The 27,689-nt window shown below is 39.0% G+C and overlaps 1 long non-coding RNA gene across 2 annotated transcripts; it reads right to left on the reverse strand.

Moving 5' to 3' along the window:
• Positions 1-1,157: 1,157 nt before the first annotated feature.
• Positions 1,158-27,164, reverse strand: LOC123372180. 2 transcript variants are annotated; one of them, XR_006580159.1, is made up of 3 exons: positions 27,076-27,164; positions 10,093-10,206; positions 1,158-2,774 (listed from the first exon to the last, which is right to left on the reverse strand). It is a non-coding gene; the product is annotated as an uncharacterized LOC123372180 (long non-coding RNA). The 2 variants fall into 2 exon arrangements; XR_006580160.1 differs by lacking the exon at positions 1,158-2,774 and adding an exon at positions 8,366-8,638.
• Between the last annotated feature and the right edge of the window lie 525 nt (positions 27,165-27,689).

The raw sequence follows: 27,689 nt of genomic DNA on the forward strand, positions 1-27,689 counted from the left end.
TGAGTGAGAAAATCAATAACCTGTGTTCTCATTCCCCACAAATACTAACCTCTGCTCTTTCCCTGCAGTAGGAAAGATAACTGAATGAATAACCCCTAATCCTGGCCATATTTATCACAGAGAAAAAAGGGCTGGGAAGAGATTAACTATTTTAAAGGTCCTTAATGGTATAATGGATACTCCAATAAGTAGCTAATGAATTAATTAAATATTGTACATGGTACATTAGCAAATGATGAGCTAGTGAAATTTTGGGACTCTGGAGTCCTGTAGGTACATTAATTAAGATTAATTTTGTCTTCCAAGGGCCAAGCACCTCAAACTGCCATTAGTACCAGTCTTCATATACGGAGATTGATTTTATGCTTAGTTTGATTTTTCTTTCAATAAAAAAAAGTGACTGTAATATGATGAAGATAAAGCCTCCTCTGAGGTTTGGAAAGCCACACATTAGAAAAGCACATCGGTGCTCATGACAGCAGTGAAAGCTGCAAATATTTTATCTGAAGTGATCAGCTTAAGTCCTTCTCAATCTCTTCAGCAGAGCCAGCATGGTGGTGCTCTGTGACTTGGGGTTGTGCAGAGCTGAGAATGGGAAGGGAGACACCACAATAGGAGACAGTTTAAGGTCTTAGCTACAGTGGAGATTTATTGCACTTTAGGGGCCAGATATTGCTCCAGATGTTCCCATGAAACTCCCTAATAAGACAGTGTAAACCACTAAGCCATGATTTGCACTCTGTTGCAAGTAGGGGTGAGTTCCATTGATGCAAATAGCTGTTTTACCTGTCTGTTATAGGGGTTTGCACTGTTGCAGCTACACAGGCAGCAGAGTACTGAGGATTGAAATCAGGGCAAATTTCCAGTGTAGACAGGGCATAAGCCGCAACACTCTTTCACCTGTTGGCAGGGAGAGCTGCAGCTCAGTTTTCAACTCACCCCACAGGTCATCTGAGGGAACTCAGGCTTTGGTATTTCTTATGTAAAAACAGATAAAATGAATGAAGGCCTTATACATCATAAAGGAATAATAAAGAACACAAACTACTTTTGTTTTGCATTGCAGATTATCTTTCAGGAATTCATCACTGCCTGATGCTCTGGTGACTGGCACTCTATAAATACCTAAGAATCTAAGACAGATAAATAGTTTTCCAAAAGTTATATGGCTAAGATTTATTAAAGTGATTAGTCATTTTTTTCAGATGGCCAACTTGATCCACCTTAATATGGTTTGATTCTTGGAGGGTGGACACTTTATCACTATCTGAAAAATCAGGTTCCTTTAAGGTTCTTCTAAGTTTGCTATCCAAATTTAAGACACTCAGAAACACTACTTCTGAACATCTTGGCCTGTGTATCTATATTTTTGCTTTTTATCTATGCCACCTTCAATTTAAAATATTTCTCTCAAGCTGCTATGATACTTTAATTATTTCATACAATACTTCAAATTACTAATGTCCATTTTCCTCATCAAATTTTAATATCTCTTAAAAACCAAATCATATCAAATTCAAAGGCTTCACCATTGCTTGAATGCAGCAAAACCTTTCCAACTGCTAAAGGGAGATGACCACTATTGTACAACCAAATCAACTAGCTGTCAGAACAGGTCTCTTTTTCAATGCTTCATACAAGCTATACAAAGCACAGTTACCAAAACTGATCTGAAAATCAACAAAGAACTAAATAAAAAAATTAACAGAAAAGTGGACATTGCAACCAACTCTTTATACATGCAATGATACAGTGAATTATGGAGAAACCCAAAGGGAGTATATTTTTTTGTTATCCTGAATAACATCTAATAGAATTAAACTTTTGACATGACATGAATTAGATCAGAATGTATAGACAAATCTCCACTTCTGGTAAAATATGTTTTCTCCTGTACACTCTACCAGAAGAACTAAAATGAATCAGTGGAAAATATAGAAATTGACTTAATCTGTTCTCTTTTTCTGAATATGCCACTCTAGATCTTCCACTTCGTTCTGTGAGTTTGTGATAATTTTACGGAATCCATGTGGCCTGAAGCCTTAGAAATTAAAGAGCTCTTTATTGCCACCCATTGGTGAAATGGGAGAAGACTGGCCCAGAGCTTAAACACTTCAGCTGGGGAGGGGATCCATTGGGAACAAAGCTCTCTGCCGGCACCCGTTGGAGAGCAAGGAGATTGACGGAATGGGCCAGGCCTTATTTGTATTTTAGTTATGTGACAGTTTGGGGCATTTTAGTTAGAATACAATTAAAATTCTGCTACTGAAGTTTTTGGGAAATAAAAGGGCAAGACATCGACAATGCATGTGCCTTGGGTTACCCTGAATGAGACTGCTGTCAGGCACAGCTGGGGAAATGAGTCTAGACAGAGCTAGGAGAAGGGGAGAGAGGAGAAAAGGGCTTCTACAGGGAATGCCTGTCTGGTGGGGCAGACTCTGTAAAAGATCCTAGATACTAGTGATCTCTTCCTAAAGAGCTGAGCTGAGCCTGCTGGAGAACAGGCTTGGGGCGTCTGTTACCACCATTAGGCGGAAGAGAGTTCTAAGCCCTGGAGTGACATTCAGTAGATTAAGCTGCTTTTCCTCCCATGGGACTTATATGCCTGCCCTGGGAGTCACCAGACCAATTCCTGGCTTGTGGATTTGTTGGAGCCCAGCACAGGAGTGACTCATCACCTTACAGACACCAGCTTTGATAAATAGCGGGTCATCCTGGGCTTCTTGTTGCTCCACCCCACTGTTCCTGGAGATCTGGTGTAGTAAAATCTGGCCCTGTGAATCAGAAAGAAACAATCGAAATTTCATAGATCTAATCAGATTTATGGGATCATAATATACAAGCATGAAATGGAAGAAATATATACCTACCTACCTGTAGCTGCTTCTGCTAGTTTATTATGCTTTCACTACAGCTGGCTTCACTGTTATGTCACTCTATGTACCCGATTCAGAAAACTTGTTATTTAAGGAAACACAGTGACACACTGGCAAAAAGAAATGATCTAATTTGTTTCCATGATAATGCTCAAAGAGGCAAATAGCACTCATAACAGATCTCTTTTCCTCAACGTATTTTTATTTAGATTTGCTTCTATTCCCATATGGCAACAACAGAAGCAACCAGAAGTAGGGTCACTTCCAGCATAGCAATTTAATATTTCCCCTCATCTATCAAACAATGGGTCAGAACTCCCCTAGGAAAATGCAGCACAATCAATTCAATTGCAGCAGTTACACTTGTAATAGCCAAGGCCCAATTACCAAGCAGGACACAAAGATAACTAGAGCCAGGGATGGCTCCATCACATGTGCAAGTAATAATATGTGTATATTAAATTGTTTGTATGTGTGTGTATAAGTGGATGATGGTGTACTGTACCATAAAGTCTTTATCAGTATGCATTTTGGATAGGTCCATTACACACAGGAGACAAACCACAAGTAAGTTATGTATATCATGCCAGACAATCACTGGTAAAACTATAAATCATGAGTTCTGTATATGTTACATAAGTTATAGCACAACTACCTCAGGGATGTTTTAGAGAGGGTTTTTTATAACTATATTGGATTATTTCTCATTCCTCCAACTGCAAAACAAGATGCCTCAACCACCATGAGCTCAAGCGCACAGGGCTCTCAGAAAAACCATTAACACCATTAAAAATGACTGTCTCGTAGCTTTGCCATACCTAACAATATCAGAACTTTAAAATGTATTATGGTTGACTCTTCCAGTGTGAATGCTGGATCCCTCTGAGAAGTTATAAATCTCCCCTTCCTAAAGGTATAAAGTTAGAACCCACACATCTTGAAGAAACTCCAGTTACAGGTAAGTAACCTCCATTTCTTCTTCAGGTGATGACCCCTATGTATATTCCACATGTGGGAGACTAGTAAGCAGTAGTCAAACAGGACATGGGTGTGAGGATGCAAATGTTATCTGTGTGTAGTACTGTTGTTCCCACAGCTTTATCTGTAGTAGAAGACTAGACCAAAATGTAATATATTGTGAAGGGTGTAAGGAGCACCCAGTTACCACCTTACATATTTCAAGTAAAGGTGCATCTCACAAAGGTTGCTTGTGCTCAGGTGGAATGGGTTCTCACTCCCAATAGGGTGCAGTGGAGGGGGAATACGAGACAGTTAGTAGCAAAGGATGATGCAGCCTGAGATCTTTTTAGAGAGTCTCTGAGCAGATAGAGCTTGACCTCTCAATCTCTCTGCTATGGCAATAAAAGTCTAGGTGTTTTTTGAATTGCTTTTATTCTGGGTAGATAAAAGGCCAGTGCTCATTGAGCATCTAGGGAATGAAAACTTCTCTCCTCATTGGAGGCATAGGGTTTTGGAAAAAATACTATTAGATTGATGGTTTGATTCATGTGAGATGCCGACATTACCTTAGGGGTGAATTTTGGATGGAGGCAAAGAGAGCTTTTCTTTATGAAAGGTGGTTTATGGCAGATCTGCCATGAACACTCCCAGCTCATTCACCCTTCTGGCTGATGTGATGGTGACTAGGAAGGCAACTTATTTTGAGAGAGACAGGACAAAGCAGGTGGCTAATGGTTCGAAAGGAGGTTTGGTGAGAACCAACAGAATGAAGTCAAGGTCCCATTGAGGAGCTGGCTACACCCTGGTGGAAAGAATTTAATAATTTCTTTTAGAAATCTAGTCCTCGTAGGATGAGTGAAGATAGTGTGGTCCTCAATACAGGGATTAAAAGTGCTGATTGTTGCCAGAGGGACCCATGGGGAACTGATAGAGAGACCCAATGTCTTAAGGGTATATAGGTAATCTAGGATAGCAGTCCCAGTGGACTCTGGAGATAACTGGTGTTTTCATGACCAAGAGGAGAAATGCTACCATTTGTATGAATAACATTTCCTGGTAGAATTCTTCCTGCTTTAGTTGAGGATGGATTGAACCACTATTGAATATGAATGCTGTACATGTGATGTCTATCCAAATACCATGTTATGTCAGCAGATCCAGAAATGTTCAGATCTGAACAATAGAACAATGAAACCCAAACTGCCTTGGCCAGCTGGGTGCAATGAGGACATTTAGCAGGACTTGTAGTATCAGTGGGATGAGAGGGAAGGCATAGCTGAGGTGATCCATCCTGTGCAACAAAAGGGCATCACCCTTTGAGCCTTGGCCCAGACCTGCTTTAAAGCAGTACAGGGGGAGTTTTCTGTTCCTCTCTGAGGCAAAGAGATCCCAGGATGGTGTTCCCCATTCATTACAAGTCTCTTTGAGAACAGATTTGTGACTCTCCCATTCATGGGCAGTTGAAAAATGTCTGCTGATACTGCCTTCTAGGGAGTTCTGCACACCTGGTAGGTATACTCCTGAGAGTGGAATAGCTGATACACCACTTTCAGAAGTCAACTGTCTCTATGCATGGGGGGATCTTGTTCCTCCCTGCTTGACTATGTAGAAATCAGGCATCATATTGACCATTGGATGAGTTCAGAATGTTTTGTAGGCCATACAGATCACCTTTAATTTCACTATGTTCATGTTATTTAATTTTAAGATGAATACATTCAGATGGCATAGGTCAAGAATCTCCAGTCTCCACTGGATTTCTTGGTGATCAAGAAATGTGGGGAGTAGAATCCCATCCCATAATAATGAGGGGACCCCTGGTTCTTGTGTTATATGAAGGGGTGAAATAATATTTTCTTATTCACTGTCTCCACACCATTCATAATTTTAGAGACCTCTAGCATATTGCCCCTTAGTCATCTCTTTTCTAAGCTCAGTCCAATTCTTTTTAATTTATCCTCATATGGAAGTTTTTCCCCTAATCATTTTTCCTGCTCTTTTCTGCACCTTTTCCAGTTTTAATATATTTTTGAAATGGGGCGACCAGAACTGCAGTATCCAAGGTGTGGTTGTACCATGGATTTATATAGTGGCCTTATGATATTTTCAGTTTTATAATCTCTCTCTTTCCTAGTGAACATTGTTAGGGTTTTTGATTGCCATTGAGTAGATGTTTTCAGAGAACTATCAACAATGACTTCAAGATCTTTCTTAAATGGTAACTGGAAGACCCACCCTCAAAGTGCCAGAAGACAGGACGATGTCCAGTAGGCCCTGTTGTACGTCCTGGACCTCTTCGAGAGGTATCTGGAGCTTGGATGCCACCCTCTGCAACAACTCCTGTTATTTCTTGTGGTCATTGGGTGGAGAGGAAGATGATGGAGCAACCACCTCATCCAGTGAGGAGAATGACATATTTGTTGGAACAGGCAAACCCTGCTCAACCTCCTACTCCACTAATTCTGGTGGAGCCAGTTGGTGTTGCTGAGAGATTCTTGCACAGAAAAAAAGCACCTGCTATATGGATTTCAAGGGCCCCAGTAAGACTGGTAAGGATTGACCAGAGAGGGAGAGTCTCACGGCCTTGGGTACGAGTGGTCTCATAGGTAGCAATATTTGGAAGGAGGGGGACATTTTCAATATTTTGTTGGTTGTTTTCCTTGTGGGGTAAGCCTCATATGCAGCATCAGATTCACTTGATGAAATGATAGGCTCTTGTTCTACCAACGGTACTGATGGGAGGATGTTCTAGGTTGTAGATGTAGTAGGGAAGGATACTCTTCTCTTCAAGGTGGTTTCCTCAGGTGTAGGGTTTTCTCTAATAAGAACCAGGCCAGACAGCAGTGGTGATTTTGGGTAGGACAGAGTGAAGTTTGTTGAGGTAAAGGCTTTGGTCTTCCCTGATGTCTGGGGTGGGAGGGCTCTTTCTTAGAGGTGAATCTGGAAGGAGATTTGTCCTTACACCTATGTTCATGTCCTTGACTCTCATGAGAGGATTCTTAAGCTTCAGAGTTTTTGCCTTGCCTCTGGTGGAGTGCTGCTCACCATCTGGGGCCATTGTATGGGGTGTTTCCCCAGACTGAATCTGAATGGGACTTGTGGTTTCACAGCCTGCTCCATGAGGTGTTTCTGCAAATGAAGTTCTCGTCCCTTGTGAGTTCAGGGAGGAAAGAAGAGGCAGATATTTCACTTGGTGGCAATATGAGCCTCCCCAATGCAACAAAGCAGTGCTGGTGGTTGTAACCAACAGCGATGGAACAGGGCCAGGAGACACAGTTTTTGAACCTGGAAACTCTTGGCATAGTCTCTCTTTAGAGGAAGAAGCTCCCCGGGGTGCGGAGAAATAAATTAACTATGCGAACTATAAATACACTAGAACACTAAAATATTAAACCATTAAAAACTATTTTAAAATATATTCATAGGATCAAAGTAAGGAAGATTGAAGCAGACACAGAGGACAATAAGAAGGAATGGGGGTGGCTTCAGTTCTCATGCCCTTTATACTCTCAGTCTGGAGCACCAGGAGAACAACTGCACATGTGTGGACAGGGCCAGTGTAACCACTAGGCGAACTAGGCAGCCGCCTACGGCACCAAGATTTGGGGATGCCAAAAAGCAGCGCCCCTCAGATTTTTTTACACTACAGTGGAGTCACATCTTACGTGGGGGTTAGGTTCTAAGGTCAGCACATAAGAGGAAAATCACGTATAGTGAAAATTACCATAAAGTACAGTACACAGCGTATACACTGTATACACTAGAACAGGGGTCCTCAACCTACGCCATGCATGCCAAAGGTGGCACGTGAGCCAATTTTTCTTTTAAATGGCAGGCTGTGGGTCCTGGCTGCCGCTGAGCCCACTGCCGGCCTGGAGTTCCGTTCACTCAGCCGGCAGCGGGCTGAGCAGGGCTGGCGGCCGATACCCCGGCTGGCAGCAGCCGGAACTCCAGACATCTGAAAGTTCATAATAAGCGATGCTCCGGGGGGAAGGAGGGGGTGCAAGGTGAAAGTTTTTTCTAGGGTGCAAAATATCCTTGCACTGGTCCTGTGTGCGGACCAACAGACACTACATATTTGAAATTGCTCGACTTAGGTGCATGGTGCACATGCATACACATATGTAGAATACACATAGGGACCATCATTCAAAGAAAAAGAAAATATCTTGGGCAGGTTACAGTGCATGGTCCTAACTTTAGTGAGGCTCTGAACAGGGATCCATCTGTCGGGTTCACCTTGCAGATTTAGGGCCTGTAGTATTTTGTTAATACTACAATATTCTGTAGTTAGGTGTTTTTGGCATCAGCCACAACTTAATAAATTGGCAATAGACAAACTCTAATGGAGCATCTGCCTTAAAGCTCAACATCTGAAGACTCAGTTTTTTAAAAGCTGATTCTCTGCAAAGTTCTTCTTAATACTTATATGCAGTGGTTTAAGCACAATCCCAATGAAAAAGATTTTTGAAATGTTCTTGAATACATTTGGAGCTGAATCTTTATTAATACACTTTTTTCTTGGATTATATAAGTTATGTCTTGTAATGTATTATTCCTTCAGACAATATAGCTTGCTGTGAATACATGTAAGTCCTTTAGTTCGTAATTCTTCCATTTACTTGCCGAGTCCTTGGAGACCCTTAGTACATCCAGCCTACTCCCTCCACATCAGTAATCATAATAATGAAATTTTTAATGGCACTTTAAAACAGGTAACTTAAAATGGAATTAGACGTTACAAGCATAAAAATCTTTTCAGGCACAATTCTGTCCTGCTTTGCAGCTGTGGATGTGAATACCTGGAAAGGAGGGAGAAGGCAATAAAATATATTTTTAAATTATAGGTAAACTGTTAATTAAAAAAAAAATCCAAGCACAGTAATTGTTGAATTATCAGAGCTCTTTTATATTAAAGCTTAATATTCTGTGCTCATATTTCCCATTTTTAAGAGAAAGAAAATAATTTCATAATTTCATATTCCTTTTGGCATCCAATCTGGTTTACCATACATAACTGTTTCTATTATAAACTATACTTTCAGATAAGCATATCTTTGTGCAACATTCAGTTTGGAGGGCAACATGTTTCAAGGGGAATTCATTTGGAAGGTATGAGCAATATATTGTTCAGCCAATTCTGAGTGACAGATGAGTAGAAAAAATACATCATTCCTATTTATATACAAATTATTGCTATCTTTTTCTTTTAACACGCCAACAGGTTAAATGGCTGAAAGTTGTATAGTTAACCTGAAAATACACCTCATGGAGCAGTGAATAGAGCCTTGATCTGGACAAAACTGATTTTGATTTGATCAAGTATAAGCATTGGAAAATTGCTTTTTGAGCATGCACAGTAAAGTGTGATTTTTTTTTGCTGCTATTGTTGTGACCTTCTTAAATGCATACTTAAGGAACAATGCATTGCATATACTTTTGGCAGTAGCTGAGTGTGCATTTAAATGCCTCTAGGTGATTCCAAAGTTGTACTCAGTTAGTGGTGGGGTTTGGCTGATACCAGACATAGGTTAGTTTGTCATTCCCAAAAGAGTTTCAAAGTATTTTTAATTTGAAGGTTTCCCTTTAGTTGAAAATTAGCTTCTGATTTTTGCATGTACAAAAAATGCACAACATACTCACAACAAATAGACATTTTTGTGTGCAAAGCAGCTAATGAGTTTTGCAGCTTAACTTGTGCATGACCAAGTGAATGTCCATTGCTCATGCCAATGTGGGGTTTGTATGCATATAAAATAAGGCTGGCTGAAAATATGAACCATAAGTTTGAGGATAAATTCAGTTATAGAATCTTCTGTGACCTCAAACAATCCCTCAGATCTCTTCATTCCTGCCTATGGAACTAACATATCTAGCTACCTCCCAATTACAGCATCTTCCCTTAAATCTGAGCAACTAGCTCCTGGCTTTAAAGCTGCCTATATTACTCTAAACCCAATAAGGGCTTCTTCTGTCCACCCAGGCTCATTCCTTTTCACACCCTCCTCATATCAACCTTTAATGTTCTTTTGTAGAGTCTAGCTGAATCCTGTTGGCTCCACTTTAAATCTTGGAACGATTCCTATATAAAGCAGTCTGCAACTTCATAGACCTTAGAGCACACACACAATACTGGAAGCACTAATGCCTTGTAAAGAGGAAAAAGATGGATGGATAAGGGTGAGTTATCACAGATTTCAGATATGGATTCATATCCAGGCATTTGGATGCTAATCAGATCTATTTTCCTATTTACCTGGAGTCTCATCTTTTGTGGTCCATTGGTCTGTCACAACACTCCAGTGTTTGACTACACGGTTCATCGTTACAGCAGTGACTGTGATGCTGCAAATGCTAAACTATGACATCGCTGTAGGAATCGAGCAAGAGGAGCAGGTTGATTAGAAAGAATAACACAAATAACATTGACCATTAGCAAACTGGGGAAAGAAATATAGCTATTGTAAAGTGCTTGACAGTTAAGTCAAGTTTTGATGAAACATAGCATTTGCAGAGTTTGTCAACATGTGGCAGTGGTTCTTTAAGGAACACTGAACTGTTCACTGTTTGCCACTGGCAAGTTCAGAGTTCCTGCCATTAAAACTAATGCATTTTGCAATTGTAGTTATTACTAGAAAATATTAACCTCGGGTGCTGAAGAGCAGCACATTTATCTAGCAGCACTGGCTATTACTAGTGGCAAAGCTCAAACAGGAAAACAGGATTCTTAATCCTGCCATTTGAATTGATTTGTGTATTAACAATAACTTACTGCTTACATTAAATATAAAAAGTAATATTGAAGAAATGTGTAAAACTGGCCTTAATCTCAGTGTTAAAGCTAAGAAAATAAAGCTCAGAGAAATAAGAAAATTCTCAAGTTAAGGTTCATATTGCCACATCCTTCTTATTTCATGCTGTACATTTAACAAACACAAACTGTAATATATTAATAGGTTTGAAAAGATTATATTGTATTTAGTAAATGTGGATTTCACCGTACACACACACACACACACACACAGATGAAAAAAACATTTCCATTGATAATTGAAATCTACATTTAGGCAACGTTTGAAAAATACTGTTTGAGAACTTATTAGAGTTTAATTTAAGGATATTTCATTTGCACATTTTGACACGTGATTTTGATCATTTGCATTTTAACAATGATAAAGGTTTGACTTTTGGAATCTGTGTCAACTGTTCTTAAATAATTCTCTGACATACCTCCCCTCCCTATCTGACCGCTCCCATAATTCCCCACAACTGTAAATATTTAAATAGATGCAAATGGCAAAATGCTTAAAACACATAATTTTGAACAATCAATAAAAATAGAAAAAAATGCTTAAAATAAACCGATATCAGACTTAATTATAAAAAAATCTAATTCTGCCAAGCGTATGTAAAATGTTTACCTTCACCACAGAAAGCAGAAATAGAAATTACTAGGTACTCTAATGTAACAGAATTAACACTTCTGTAGAAAACCTGAGCCAGATTGACTGCCGCTGGCACTGGGAGGCATGAATTCCCCCCTGCAGCAGAAGATGGATTTGCCCCAGTGGGACAGCTTTAGTTTTCAAGCCTTAGACAACTTTGTTATCAGGTTTGGCAGAGGGATGATGAATCTATTCATCCCCAACTGTTCTGGCTAACTTCCATCCCCAATAAGCACTGTCCACCCTTGCTCCCCTGAAGGCTCCCTAAGCAAAGGGGAATCTATAGTTGTCTCGCAAGTTGCAACACTGTATTCTCCTTGCCTGCAGACATTCCATTGTTGAGATCCTGGCCCTCTGGCTTACGTTAGCGGGAGCCAAAAGAGAACAGCGGTGAAAGTCAGACATTCGCAATTTGCTGACTTTGTGTCCTTGTTTTCTCATTCTTAACGTTGCATTAGCATTCTTAAAAATGTAATTTCTCTGATTTTTTTATGAGAAAAAGATGAAGATTAAGGACTGTTAAGCCTCCATAAGTGCTTCTATAAAGTTATAGTGCTATATCAGACTCTGGATAGTGACAGTACTGCTAAATATCTATGGCAGTGCTTCCTGTTATTAACTCAAATGGCCTTAAACATTTGAAAAGCTATGGCCTTAATTACTTATGCACAAATAACCTGTTCTAAATATTCAAATAATGAACTGACTTATTTGAAACTTGGATTGTTTTTCTTTTTATGGCTCTAATCCTGCAAATATTTATGCAACTGCTCAGCGTCACACATGTGAAGTCATTGAAATCAAATGGAGTGCTCATATGAGTACAATTAAGAACATACATAGCTGTTTAAGGAAATTCATGAGGACTAGAAATCAAGTCATTTCATTTTTCTTTCTTCAGCTACATTTGAGCTATGTGAACACAAACCTCCAATCGGAAAAGTGTGGGGGTTTTGCACATGTGCATATGGTAACTCCAAAATGGCTGAACTAAATTTGGTAAAACTTTAAGCTGAAATGAAGCATGAAAAGTATCAGTCCAAAATTAATTATCTGAAAAAGTGAAATTTGCATCTCAACCTACCTCTATTGTACCTTGTACGTATTCAGAAAATAAATTCCAAAAAAGAGATAAGTAAGGGAAGAGAGAATAGATTGAAGATTATAGAAGCTCACAAGAAATTATAACCTAAATATACTGAGAATGGTTATTTCCCTGTATATCTACTATAAAGGGTTTGTACTTTTTTCTGTTAGAAAATGTGCTCTAGAATAAGCCAAACTCTCTGTCTACATACAATATTTAAAGAAATTGTTTTATGTATCAGGCAGAGTACCTCCTCCTTTCAGATAGAAATAAATTCTATTCAATAAAAGTGCCCTGACATAATTACATGTTAAAACCTCTGAATCAGATTTTCGTGTTCTGTAACACCATTCCCTGAAGTGATCCTGTTTACAAAAAGCAAAATTTTCAGCCTTGACACGGAAAACATTACCCTACATTACTTCATCTTAGCAAAAGAATGGGTGTCAAAAAGACCTGCTCTTCTCACAAACCAGAGAGCATTCTTATGTTTGGAGATAATGTACCTGAATCTGTAAGGAGTAACCAGGGCATCTCTAGTTAACATACAGTGACAAGTATCTCCATTAACCAGAGTCATGGATCATGCATTTGAGAATATTTCAACATAACATTACAGCTTTCATATACACTTGACATTTTTAAGACTGGAATGAGGATTAGGCCTCCTGCACAATATAATGACTAATATATAGGACTGTCAATCGATTAAAAAATTGCAATTAATCACACAATTAAAAAAAATTATTGTGATTAATCGCACTGCTAAACAATAATAGAATATCATGTATTTAACTATTTTTGGATGTTTCTACCTTTTCAAATATTGATTTCAACTACAACACAGTGCTCACTTTATAATTATTTTTATTACAAGTATTTGCACTGTAAAAAAATAAAAGAATGGTACTTTTCAATTCACCTAATACAATTACTGCAGTGCAATCTCTTTATCATGAAAGTTGAACTTACAAATGTAGAATTATGTACAAATAAACTGTATTAAAAAATAAAACAATGTTCTTGTTCATCCAATCATTCAGACAAACAAGTTTGTTTACTTTTTCAGGAGATAACGCTGCCTGCTTCTTATTTACAATGTCACCTGAAAATGAGAATAGGTGTACTCATGGTACTGTTGTAGCCAGCATTGAAAGATATTTACATGCCAGATGCGCTAAAGATTCATATGCCCCTTCATGCTTCAACCACCATTCCAGGGGACATGCATCCATGATGATGATGGGTTCTGCTTGATAACAATTCAAAGCAATGCAGACCAACACATGTTCATTTTCATCGTCTGAATCAGAAGCCACCAGCAGAAGGTTGATTTTCTTTTTTGGTGGTTCGGGTTCTGTAGTTTCCGCATCGGAGTGTTGCTCTTTTAAGACTTCTGAAAGCATGCTCTATACCTCATCCCTCTCAGATTTTGGAAGGCACTTCAGATTCTTAAACCTTGGGTTGAGTGCTGTAGCTATCTTTAGAAATCTCACATTGGTACCTTCTTTGTGTTTTGTCAAATCTGCAGTGAAAGTGTTCTAAAAATGAACAACATGTGCAGGGTCATCATCCGAGACTGCTATAACATGAAATATATGACAAAATGCAGGTAAAACACAGAACAGGGGACATACAGTTCTCCCCTAAAGAGTTCAGTCACATTATTAAACACATTATTTTTAAATGAGCATCATCAGCATGGAAGCATGTCCTCTGTAATGGTGGCCAAAGTATGAAGGGGCATATAAATGTATAACATATCTGGCATGTAAATATCTTGCAATGCCAGCTACAAATGTGCCATGCAAATGCCTGTTCTCACTTTCTGGTGACATTGTAAATAAGAAGAGGGCAGCATTATCTCCTGTAAATGTAAACCAACTTGTTTGTCTTCGCAATCGGTTGAACAAGAAGTAGGACTGAGTGGACTTGTAGGTGCTGAAGTTTTACAATGTTTTGTTTTTGAGTGAAGTTATGTAACAAAAAAAATCTACATTTTTAAGTTGCACTTTCATGACAAAGAGATTGCACTACAGTACTTGTATGAGGTGAACTGAAAAATACTATTTATTTTGTTTATCATTTTTACAGTGCAAATATTTATAATAAAAATATACACTGATTTAAATTACAACATAGAATACAACATATGAAAATGTAGAAAAACATCCACAATATTTAATAAATTTGAATTGGTATTCTATTGTTTCACAATGTGATTATAACATATAACATGAGATTGCCTATCTCATGGAACTGGAAGGGACCCTGAAAGGTCATTGAGTCCAGCCCCCTGTCTTCAGTAGCAGGACCAAGTACTGGTTTTTCCCCAGATCCCTAAGTGGCCCCCTCAAGGATTGAACTCACAACCCTAGGTTTAGCAGGCCAATGCTCAAGCCACTGTATGGTCAAATTATGTATCATTTCATTTTTGAATGCTCTCTAACATGGCATATCTAACATAGTATTCTGATATAACATGACACGTAAGGGAATTAAAATCAAAAGTAATTTATTTAGGAAGCTAATATATTGTGGAACTACTAAGGTTATAAATAGAAATCTAGGGACAGGCTATTACTGCTTATCTTTGAGAATATAGCAATAGAAAATTCTGACTCCTAATTGGGAAAAATGTATTATGATTTTTCTTTTCACCTCTGTGTTCCCTTTTACTTGAATACCCTTTCTATAAATCTTTTTTTTCCTATTTCAAATATATCCTGCATATTTCTGTGTTCTTCATAATTTGTTAACCACAAATTCCACTTTTTTTAAAATCTGTGAGATATAGACAGACATGTATTGTATATTTTCTGTCCCTTAATTTTCTTTTTTTTCTCCTAACATTTAATTAAATATATTTTTCAGTTACTCTGATGAATGAACTCCATTATAAAAATTTATTTAAAAAAATATTTCTTTTTAATGCATTGATTTAGGTTAATTTTTCTTTAGTATTTATTAATATGTCATTATACATTTTGTCTCATTCTACATACTATATGTGTGATTAATAGGTGTGCAATAGAATACTGCTTCTTTAAATGAGAATTTTGTTTGTCATTGCAAAACACCTCACATAAAATATAACATACATACTAATTTAAAAAACATGCAAATATAGATCAATTTTACAAATGCACACAACTTCATTGATAATCTGTCAAATATTTTAAGTACTATTCCTAACAAATGAAATGGACTTTGTTAAAGTCAAGTGTTTTAGTCTGAAAAACTGGATATGTGGACTAAGAGTGGCAAGGTCCGTCAGTGTGGTGTTTGTTGTAATTTTCAGATAGAAGTATATGAAGAAACTTTAGACCAGAGCTACTAAATGTGCAAGAGACATTATTTCAAGTATTTGTCACTTTTGAACTATTTCCCCCCCTGACAATACTTTCCCTAGTTTCTTCATAATATTAAGTGACTGAAGTTATAAGGGAAGTTAAGCTTTGGAATAAATTTCCAAGAGAGATTGTGAAATCCCCATCATTGAGGGTTTTTAAGAAAAGGTTGGGTAAACACCTGTCAGGGATTCTTTAGGTTTACTTGGTCCTGTCACAGCTCAGGGGGCTGGACCTAATTTCTCACAGTCCCTTCCAGCATTTCCATGATATTGTAAGTTTGCTATTTGTGCTGTACACGAGGCTATTCCCTGAAAACCATTTGGACATTAAAGCTGGTGCTGAAAGGAATGGCTTGCTGGGAACATGACACCATTGCTCCAGGATCTACACTGTTCTCTGGGTGGAGTTTAAGGTACTGGTTATGACCTATAAAGCTCTAAATGGCCTATAAAACTCTAAATGGTCCTTTGTTCTGAAAAAGCCTGAATTTAGTGACTTTCTGGTCTCTTTTATATGAATTTTGGACAGGACTGAGGTTAAATTCCCGGGATGAAGGGAGAGTAGAAAGGAGCTTTTGGGAGCTAGCTGGCTGGCAGAGTTATTGTTCTTGTCTGAATGTTTGCGTGTTAAAGCTCTCTATTATTATATTGTGAATGTAACTGTCAGTGTGCCTACAGTCTTTGTACAGGAACTTATTTTGTAAACTAAAATCTTTCATTTGCCTATAAAATACATGATACTAAGCAGTGCCCTAGGTAAACTTGCCCCCTATAGTTTTAATTTATTCCAGGACTGAGTTGCTGAGAATCAGGGAGCTACAATCAGCTGCTTGTCAGCCATGGCACTCCAACCCCCACTCCCCCGCAATCACCCTATTCTTGTCTTCATGAGCTCCTCCCCAGAATCTCATGGGAAGGAAAGTACAAATTTCCAGCCACTGTCCATTGTTTCGGGCAGAAGTGGGAGGGCAAAAATCCCTTCTCAAGACCAAAAAATCTACAAGAAAATGTTATGCAGTCAACATTGCAGACTCTGGATTATCTGAACCTCCTAACTTTCCAGTGCGTATTCACGCTGGCTTGAACAGCCAAACATCTTATATTAGGAAATTCTTAATGTAGATATGTTTAGCTCTTTTGCAATACCTTTTCTTTAGATTAAAATAATGGAAATTAGAAAAGAATGAATGATATTTGTGTGAAAAACCTCATTACATGAATTTGAGTAAATTGCTAGTACCAAAAAATAAAAAATAAAAATCATGGTTCAGGATCAAGGGCAGATAGTAAAGAATGGCCAGAAGAGGAGGGGAAAACGCAGAGCACTCTTTACCAGGAGAAAAAAAGACAGTTACTCAGATTTGAATGCAATTATGCTTATCCTCACCATGCTCAGTGAATGTAAACTTCTTGCCTCTACCCTTCAAATGTAAGTGCTTAAGTTAAAATTGAAGACTGCCAGAATTCCTATGGAAGTATATAGTACTATAACTCATAAAGGACTGCTATTTTTTTAAAATATTATACATATGGGGGCCCAGTCAGGTAAAAGACCCCATTGTACTAGGCATGGTGCACACATGTATTAAGGAATCCCTGACTCCAGGAATTTATGGCTGGCACATTCAGCCAAGAGACATCAAATTTCCTTTGGCTCCTTTGAAAATCCCACCCTTTAATTTAGTATCTGATGAGAGAACAGGTGGGAGAAAAAATAAACACATGGGGTCAGGGCAAGGTAACAGGGGAAATGATTGTTTGGGATGATAAGTAGCAGTCTGAGTACATCAACTGCCCAACCATTGTAACTACTAGCAGATCCTCACACTGATGGGAATTGTAGGTGCTGTCAGAAACAGGCCCTATAGTACTAAAAACAATAATAATAATAAAATAATAATAATAATAAAAAAAACCACTTTAGATCAAGACTCATAAAAATTACCACTGAGGGTCTATTCAGTGGCCTATAGCATGTGATAAGAATTGGGTAGCTCAATGACCCAATCAGGCACTATCATTTTAGTACCATTAACTTACATACTGACAGTCTCAGCAGAGAGGCCAAGCATTCAAAGGCAATTGAAATTGAAGTACCTTGCCATGCTATACTGGATCTGTTGGCAAGTAGGTCTGTTAATCAGTAATTTTTAAAAATGGGGATTCATGTACATTAATCAAATGTTGCCCATTGCTATAAAATAAAAACATTTTTCCCCTCGCAGTATTCCAAGTGGAATGAAGCTGCATGGTACTAGATTTTCTTAATGCAGCAAAGTGAACTAAAGATGCTTTATTTTATGACGGTCTACAGTTCTGGAAACTCTGAACATAACCTGATCTGTATAAACACAGAAGTTGAATTAGTGTATCCTTTTTCAGCCACAGGGCATTTGCCTCTCGATTTTCAGTACATCATACTGAAGATTTTATGAGATGTGTGAGTTACCAAAATAAGGTGTTTGCCATGCTTTTGAAAATTGTAAAGACCTGAAGATGACATATAGCATTACACAATGAATAATGGGTTGGGAAATCTGTTAAACCAGGGCAATGATTTATCACAAATAATCCAAACCAGTGCCCACAGATGTGACACTTTTTGTATAGTCCATGATAAATATATGCATAAGAAAGATTAATCTAAATTTAAAGCACAGTATCTGGAGTATGATAGATGTCCTAGGTTACATGAGGGTTTTGTTTGTTTGTTTTTTGGGGGGGGGGTCTTTTTTTTTTCTTGTTTGAAAATGTAAAATAAGTTTACTGAGCCTAAGCATGAAAACAGGTGACATTTTTTATGCAAACCCCTTCACATAGATTCAGTGCAAAGGGAGAATGCTACTGAACTCTTGGATCTCCAGCTGTAATGATGCAATAATGGGTTTTCTGGAACATAGCAATGAGATAAAGAAAAATGCTTACAATAGTATAACCCCCCCCCCCAATTTGTATTTTATTGTATCATAATTAGTAATGAATTGCATTTTGTTGGGCAGATAATGCTACTTGCTAAGTTACAAAGATTTGTTAAGATTTTAGTGATTAAGACACTAAGGGATAGATTGTCCCTGGCTCTCATGGAGACAGATGGCATTGGAATAGTACAAGAAAATTTTCTCTCCTTCCCTTCTGTGGACCCCACTGAACTGCAGTGTCTGGGCTCAGGGGAGTACCTGCAGTGGTCTTACCTACTCACAAAGACAGAACTGTAAATCTTTTAATGGCAACCACTGTGGCTCATTCTCTGACTTAATATATTACTGTGTATGAACTGCACAGTGTTGATTCTTATTCCTCCTCCTCTTCCAGTTCTTGGTTCATTCTCTCTCTCTCTCTCTCTCTTTTTGTATGCATTTATTTTCGTGGAATATCTGTTACATAAAATTCAATAAACAAAAATTGCAACTAATAAGCCAGAGAAAATACAAGGTGATTACCAATAGCTTAGGTAATGACAGATAAGCAACAGTGCATGTGCACTCTGAAATAAGGACTCACACACATATAACCTACTGTCTTAACCTTCTGGATATTACAAGACTCGGTCACAGGTCGTGTCTGTGGTGATGATGATGAGACATTTGTGTTGCCTTAAGGGTCCTTTGGATGCAAGTGCTGTTATTCATATCTTCACTTGTTACAGTGAACATGACTAGGAGCTCGTTTCATGTCTGCACTAGAATTAGCAGGCTGGTTAATTAATACATATTAAAACACAAGTTGAATTCCCAAAGTAGACAAGCCCACACAGAGTAGGAAAAGTTTATTCAGCATGTGCTTGTCCCTGCCTCCTGTATCAAGACAGCACCCTATTTATATAACTGAATACAGGATCTCTCAGTGTGTTCTTATCTGACCCTTGTGATAGTCTTAGGCCCTGATCCTGCAAATAATTAATATGTGGCAACAATTATAAATCCCAGTGTAAGAATGTATATACATATCTGCAGAATTGAGACTTTAGTTTGTTAATTCCTCAGACCAGGGACTATATCTTTTATTTATTCATGGTAGAGTGCACTGTTGACACAAACATAATAATTTGGGATCAAATTGTGAGATGCATATTCAATGAGAATTTCATTTCCTTGAGTAAGGTCAGAATAAAGATCTCATGGTTTTGCCCACAGGGGAAGGGTATGACTAGTGTGATAAGCTTTTAGTGGCATGCTGAAGAATGATTGTCTTCTTATGCTTGAGAACACAAGATCTCTCCACTTCATAAGTCAAGTGGATGTAATGGATTACATAGGCTATATGAAGTTGTGCAGCATCCTTCTAACTCTGAAGGATTATCCCAAAAGTAAGATTAATAGTATCCAAAACTTTTCTGGTGAAAAATATTTGCATACTCAGCTTTGTTTTCTTGACGTTGTAAATGGCATGCTTTAGGAATTTTAACTTGGAATGGGTGTTTTGTTGTTTTCTGAGACATGTCAACTACAATTGTAAGTTGCACTTAATTGGACAACTTACTTTATAGATGCTAAAGGATGTCTACACATAAATAAGGGATGACTGAAAATTAGTATAAAAATGTTAAATGATTTAAGAGCTCCAATTTGCTTGAATTTACATAATGAAATTCCTCAGATTATATATGATTTGCTAAAGAAACCAAAGAATCAAAGATTGTAAATTTCCCTTCCATGCTGGTTTCTAACTACCATAGACTGCAGATTCATTAATCCACTTGTCAGAATTTTTTTTAAAAGAATATTGTTGACATGGATTTTTATAAATTGTGGAAATACTTGAATATAGAATTGTTCAGTCAGCTAGCAACATATGTTGTGGTAAGCAGATTTCTTTATAGAAACAAGACTTTTCAAACTGGATTTGTGTAATGAAAAGTGCTAGGTATTATAATACCTAGCACTTTTCATCTATAGACTGCAAAGTACTTTAAAAAGGAGGTGTCATTATCCCTATTTTACAGATATGGAAATTGAGGCACAGTGGGGCAAAGTAACTTGCCCTAGGCCATTCAAGCCCCAGGCCAGTGTGCTAACTACACTGCCTCTCAGGATTGAATGATTACATGTATTCAAAATTTACTAACCCAATCTTCCAATAGGCAACCATTTATTGCCAAGTATATTATAAAATAAGCTGTTCCATATATGTGTGTAAATATATTCAGCTAATGAACATTATGGGCCAGATCCTCAGCTGGTGTGAACTGGCACAGTTCTACCATAGTTGATCTAGCCAATGGCGTGTACATAACCTGAGGCCTGTCAGGTGCCCCCTTTTTCACCATGTCATTGTTAAACCTCTTGTTCTTACCTTCCTAGTCTGCCACAGCTATGCATTTCCATATGTGCCCATGTGTTTCCTCTTGCTGTGTCTCCCCAACCCCTTCCACCCTGCCAGTGATGTCAGCCTCATCCACATGTTTCTCAGCTACTTATAATTTCTTAAGCTGCTTAACAGAGTAGCTTTGTCAGAATTGCAATGGATCTTTCATGGCACAAGGAGAGAGAAATCTATATTGCGATGCACTGGCATTATCATAACAACTATGGCAAGGCAAATTCATGTAAGTAGCCTTGTTTGTATTACTGCTGTTTCTTTAATAATTGCCAAATATTGTAGGTCTGCTCAGTAGTCTACAGTCTAACTAGAGCCAAAATAACATTATGATGAACAAGTGACTGGCTGAGCTATTGTGTGTATTTCATAAAAATAGATCTAGCAGGATTAAAAACCTATGTAATGGTGGTGGTGACTTGGCAGCTGCCACATAGTGTCATTTCTGCTATTCTACAAACATTAAAAAACAGTGAAAATGAATGATGATCTCACACACACTACCTGGCATGGTTAGGGTTGTCGTAAAAAGTGGTTTTAAAAAAAATCTGGTGCCTTTGTTGGTCACATCTATGATAATGATTTGTCTAGACCAGAAGGCACAGATGCTGTCTTCCTAATGAGTGTGAGATGTCTTAATTTTGTTAATATAATCTTGGATGCCTTTCTTGTTTGGCCTGTACTCTTAGACTTTAATATCATTTTGTCATAAATAATTGCCTTGCATTTACTTACCGACCTTTGGAATCAATCTCTTTGTCATTATTACAGTAACACCTAGTGTACCCATTGTAGGTAGGTGTTGTGCAGAGTAAAAAAAAATAGTCTCTGCTCTGAAGAACTTAAAATCTTTACTTATACCCTCAATGTTTGATGCTAACTTTATCCTCATCACAGCCCTTAAGTGACACAGTGTGACCAGCATCATCGTTATTCTCTCTGATAATAACTATTAACATCTGACCTCCACTTCTCTCTTGTTGATATTCCTATTTCTTCAAGATGTGGGAACAAACTCAGTTGTCTCCCTAAAACACTGAGGTGGCATGTAGGAGTTGCAAGCCTTCCTATCCAGTAATTAGGCAACTTTCAATAGGTTGTTTCTTCCTGATTTGTTACTGTAGATAATGGTTAATAACAATGGAGCTTCTGGGACCAGCAGTTCAATCAAAGTGTTAATCCGTTGGTGATGCTGATAATTTTCCTCTGGCTACCCAGTTTCTAGGCAACAACTAAGCAAATCCTTCCCTTTCCTTTAATCATCACAGCCCACTAATGGCTTAACAGCACATCTGAAACATCACTGGGATGAACTGGATAACAGGGCAGAGCTACAGAGACATCACTCTGCATTCACCAAAGCATCTTTCTTTACCATTGTCATTTTCTCTGAAAGTTAGATCATTTCCCCATTGTTTTTTGCAGCTCTTGATTATATATGGTTTCTTCAGTGTTTAGGACTGCACTTCATGTATTGTATCATTAGAGGTGTCAGAATTCCTTTCATCCTTCTAATCTTCCATCTTGTCTTCCTAACGTTGCCAATTTTCTAATCGCACAAAACTGAACACCTTTTCCCCATCCCTTCTCCGAGGCCCCGCCTCCACTCACTCCATCCAGCCTCCCTCCCTCTGTAGCTCACTCTCCCTCCCTGAACTTGGGAAGGGGAGTTGGAATGCAGGAGGAGGTGAGGGCTCTGGCTGGGAGTACAGGCTCTGGAGTGGGAGCCAGAAATAAGAGGTTCAGGAGGGGACTCTGGGTTTGGGACTGGGGTTGGAGGGGGTGCGGGCTCCGGGGTGGGGCCAGGGATGCAGGAGGGGAGGCTGGGCTGGAGCTGAGGGGTTCGGAGTGCTGGATGGGGCTCACGGCTGTGGTGGAGGCGGTGGTGTGGGCTCTGGGGAAGGGCCAGGGATGAAGGGTTTGGGGAGGCTCAGGGCTGGGGCAGAGGGGTTCAGCGTGAAGGAGGGGACTCGGGGCTGGGGCAAGGGATTGGGGCATGGGAGGGAGTTGGGATGTGGGCTCTGGGATGGAGTGTAGGTGCAGGAGGGGACTTAGGGCAGGAGGTTGGGGTGAGGGAGAGGGGTGCAGGCTGAAGCCGGGTGGTGCTTACCTCAGGTGGCTCCCTCAAGTGGCCAGCATGTACCTCCTAGGCAGAAGGACCAGGGAGCTCTGTGCGGTGCCTGCAGCTGCAGGCACCATCCCTGCAGCTCCCAATGGCCGTGGTTTCCAGCCAATGGGAGCTGGTGCTTGGGAAGGGGGCTGTGTGCAGAACCCCCTGGCCAGCCCTGTGCGGAGGAGCCAAACATGGTGTCTGCTTCCAGGAACCACCCAGAGCCAGGGCAGGCAAGGAGCCTGCCTTAGCCCTACTGTGCCGCTGACCAGACTTTTAGCAGCTCGGTCAGCACCAGGGTCCCTTTCAACCCAGTGTTCCAGTCAAAAACCAGACGCCTGGCCACCCTATGTCTTCCCCTGACACAACTTTTTGTGTCTGAATTGTTTTGCCTGTTTAGACTGTAAGCTGTTTGGGTCAGTGATAATGTTCTCCCTTCTTTTTTATAGAACACCAGGTACATTGTTGGTGCTTAAACAATAAGTAAACCATAGTCATGATCACTGCCCCCTCAGCTTGATCCTCTCAAGCATGCAATGGAGAGCTGCTTCCCAGTTGAGCAAAGAAATACTCACTTCTAGGCTATGGAGCATTTGCTTAATGCAGTGATGAGTAGCAGGTGGATACAATCTAGTGGTAGATTACCTAGCCCTATGCCCTCCCACACAGCCCCCAGATTTTGCTGTGTGACAGCATGCAAAGAAGCCCCTTGCAGAGCTTTGCTCCATGTACAACATTGGTGAGCATGATTTGCAGTGGCTCTCTCATGTTGGAATTGAACTGATCCCCTAACAGGCCCCTTTTGCACTTGCAGAGGACTAGGCAGAATTTGTATCCTTTTAAAATTTCTCATTGGTGCTTGTTTGGGGGTGGGGGAGGGGCACCCTGGCCCTTAACATCAACATTCCCAGTTTATTTTTCTTATAGCTCTCAGCATGATGTCTTGGAGAATGGGAGGAGGAAGTTAAATGGAAACTTTCAAAAGACAGCTATGTTGCTCTTTTTCAGTAGAGAATTTAATTGTGTTTAAACTATTTTAATTCGAGGGAATACATATTTTATTTTACCTGCATAGTGAAAGAAGCCCGAGTTCTGAAAAGCATTTAAGCACAAGTGTAATTCCATTCCTATTCAGCAAAGCATGTAAGCACATGCTTAGAACTTTGATATCAATGGAATTTTTCCATGTGTTTAATGTTAAACATGTACTTAAGTGCTTTATTGACTCAGGTGCACCAACAGCAAACAGTTGATTAGTGGTGATTTTCTTCATGTTTTAAAAGTTGTTGATTATGCACTGAAAGTATTTTAATGTGGTAGAGTGACCTTTTATTATTAAGGATATTTTATTTTTAAAAATGTACTATCAGAAATACAACCATTTGTCAGAAAAATATTGACTACTATGTATACCTAGGGTAAAACAAAATGTGGTGGAATAACACGCATGAAAATGAAAAAGTGAGACCATATGCACTTGCTAAATCTGCTATTTGACAATACTGTATGCATTTCAGCTCCAGGCTCTGGGCAGAGTACTCCAGGAGGAAACTTATATAGTTAGCTTATGACGTCTTTGGTGCCTGGTTAAAAGATTTCAACATTATAATGAAATGACAAAAGCAAAATTGTTCTTTGTACTACTGCAGAATATTACTTCAAATATCTATCTTAGAGGGTTGCAAACTTGAAAATACAGTCCCAGGAGGCAAAATTTTGGGATAACTAATACAAGGAGTCTTTTGCAGCCTTTATATTTTCACTGTTCTATCCTTCTGTTGCATTATTATTAAAGGTGTCATTGCAGTTACCTGGTTTTAGACCAAGGCGTAGGATGACAAAAAGTGGCAACAAACACTGATTTAGTTTAAATTTCAATGGGTTAGAGATGTGCAAAAATAAAATGGAGAAAAGGTGCAATGAAAAATTGCTAGTCAAAGTTCACTTAGTACTGGAGGCTCAGCAATATATGACCAAAACTACTAGTTAGCCTGTGCACACTGAAATCAGCAGGCTTTGCACACTTCTGCTGAAAATGGCTTCAGCCTCCTTTCTAGAAAAGTAGGGTGATGGTTGATTGATCCCCTGGTTATAGCAATTCTCAATTACCATTAAAAATCTTCATTAACATGCATTTTCATGTTGGTCTGAGAAGACCCAGCTGCCTTTTTTCTGGTTCTGTATGTTATAAGGGGATATTATGTTCATAAAAGACTTTGAGATCTCCAGCTACAACTGCTGTATAAAAGCTCTATATTTTTACTACTACTACTGTTCAATTGTGTCCTTCAGCCTCCTGAAGGAGAATGCCCATTTGGTCCATTTTCTTGCATGACCTTCACCGTTATACATTATTTAAATGTATTTATTACAGTAGTGTCTAGAGACCGCAAACAGGATCAGGGCCTTATCATACTAGGTGTGAAATGCTGTACAGACATAATACAAGTGAGCGAACACTATCAGGCCTTCCATTTTGTACCAACAGTTAAGCATGGGTACACTACACTTGTCCTCAGGCTCTCAGGCCCAAGTATCAGTAGTTTTGCCTGCATTTGTAGCTGACATTTGATGATCTCCAGCTCTCCCATCTTGTTTAGTTTATGAATCATTGAGTCCTTCCTTATTGGTTCATTTAAAATAAGTTACATTTGTGATGGCAGAGTTTCTTATACATTATGGGACCATTAATGGCAGCCTCTCCAACCTAGCCTTCGACAAAATATGTTCTCCTTAGGTGAGCCTAAAAGCCTTAATCAATATTTATACTTATACAGTCACTATAGGTGTCACAGACACATATCAATGACTTTTTTTAAATTAGACCAATATGTTTTATCAATTTCATCAGCACAAATTATATTCTGTATTAAACAGATATGTAAATTCACCTGTTCTTTCATTCATTTATTCTGTCCCTTTCATTTTAATCCTGACTGCTCAAATTCAAGTAAAAATATTTTCCCTTCTTCCCAAGTACCCATATGTCCCCTAAATACATGGTTTCTGTGATAAAAAGCCAACCAAAATAAACGAACTTGCACCATTATGCATGGCAGAGCAACATAACACCACTGGGCCCAATTCACTACATTTTAATACACCCTTTATGAAGCTTCACACTCAAATAAGAAATTTATACACTCAAAGTGACATATATCCAAACTGTATAAATCTTCTCTCTTTGCCTATAAAAGACTCCACACTCACCTCATCTAATATGTACCTCCAGGGTACATGAACCACAAAACGAGGCAGGGTTGGCTAAAAAGAACTTCCCTTTGTGGGCACTACTACTTACTGAAGTGAAAATTCTAAAAATGTTCCCAAATGTGCCAGCTGTAAATTAGAGCAGTTAAGAGCAGCATTAAGCAACTATTCCGTTAGCCCTGCTTCACCTCCCGTATCTCAAGTCATACATCACTTTTCCCATAAAAGGGAATAAATGGAAGATAACTAGACCTAAGTCTAGTTTAGGACCTGAAATATATATATCAGACCAAACTGAATTAACTTTCCTTGCTTAATAACCAAGCCAGGTGCAAGGTTACCAATGTTTTATATTCTATTCAAAACAGTAAGAGAACATTGCCAAGCAGTGCTTCAGTTAAAAAAATAGGAGTAATATTATGTACTGTGATTCAGACAGGAACTTGAACTTGATTCCCACATACTAGGTGAATACCCTAATGCGAGGGGGTGGGCTACTCACTGCTAAAATGGTGCTGCCTCCTGGCAGTTGGGGATTAGCTGAGTCAACCTGAAAACCCTTCCAACAGTACACACCATCAGTTTCTGCCTCACATTGCCACTCTCACAATCACTGGCAGGGGAACCTAGGCCCACCCTCTACTCCATGTTCCAGCTGAGCTCAGCAGCCAAGCTTTGTTCCCTGCACCTTACTACCTTCCCCTGAGCTGCTTCCATACCTCCTGGCCTTCCCTACTCCTCTGGGTTTGCCAGTCTCTTCACTCTCTCCTCTCTGGAACAAACTTTAGGCAACTCATCTCTGCAGCTCTTACCCCTTTCCTTCCAATTTCCTGTGTTTTGTTGAAGCCCCACCTGTGCCTCACAGGTGAGCTTCTCTCTAATTAGCTGCCTCCAGCCCAAGGCTCCCCTGTTTGAGCCTAATAACTGATTGGACCCATTCCTTTTAAAACAACAACATACATTTGGAGCACAGTGGTTAAGCTTTGTATAGTACACTAACAGAGCTGTGTTGTTTAAAAAGAATGTATATTGAAAGGGGAAGTCTACAGATAAAAAAATGGATTTTCAAGAATTAAAATATCCTCATAAAGGGAGGAATCGATGACAGGGTAGCAAGGCAGAAAGGGGTGGAGACCAATGCATTGGCAAATGGTGTCAGCTTGGGAAGGAAGTAATCAGCCCCTGTTAAGGGGCTGTCCCAAATTATTTCCCCCTTGGAGTAAATGGAAGCAGGGAAGGAATTGTGACTTTCTTCCTTCAAAAGTTTATTCCAATGTATATTGTAAGATTGTGGCATCAAAATATTCTATTCAAATCTCAGACTTCTGCTGTC

Source organism: Mauremys mutica, chromosome 6, assembly GCF_020497125.1.
Source record: "Mauremys mutica isolate MM-2020 ecotype Southern chromosome 6, ASM2049712v1, whole genome shotgun sequence".
In the NCBI taxonomy this organism is placed as follows: domain Eukaryota; kingdom Metazoa; phylum Chordata; order Testudines; family Geoemydidae; genus Mauremys; species Mauremys mutica.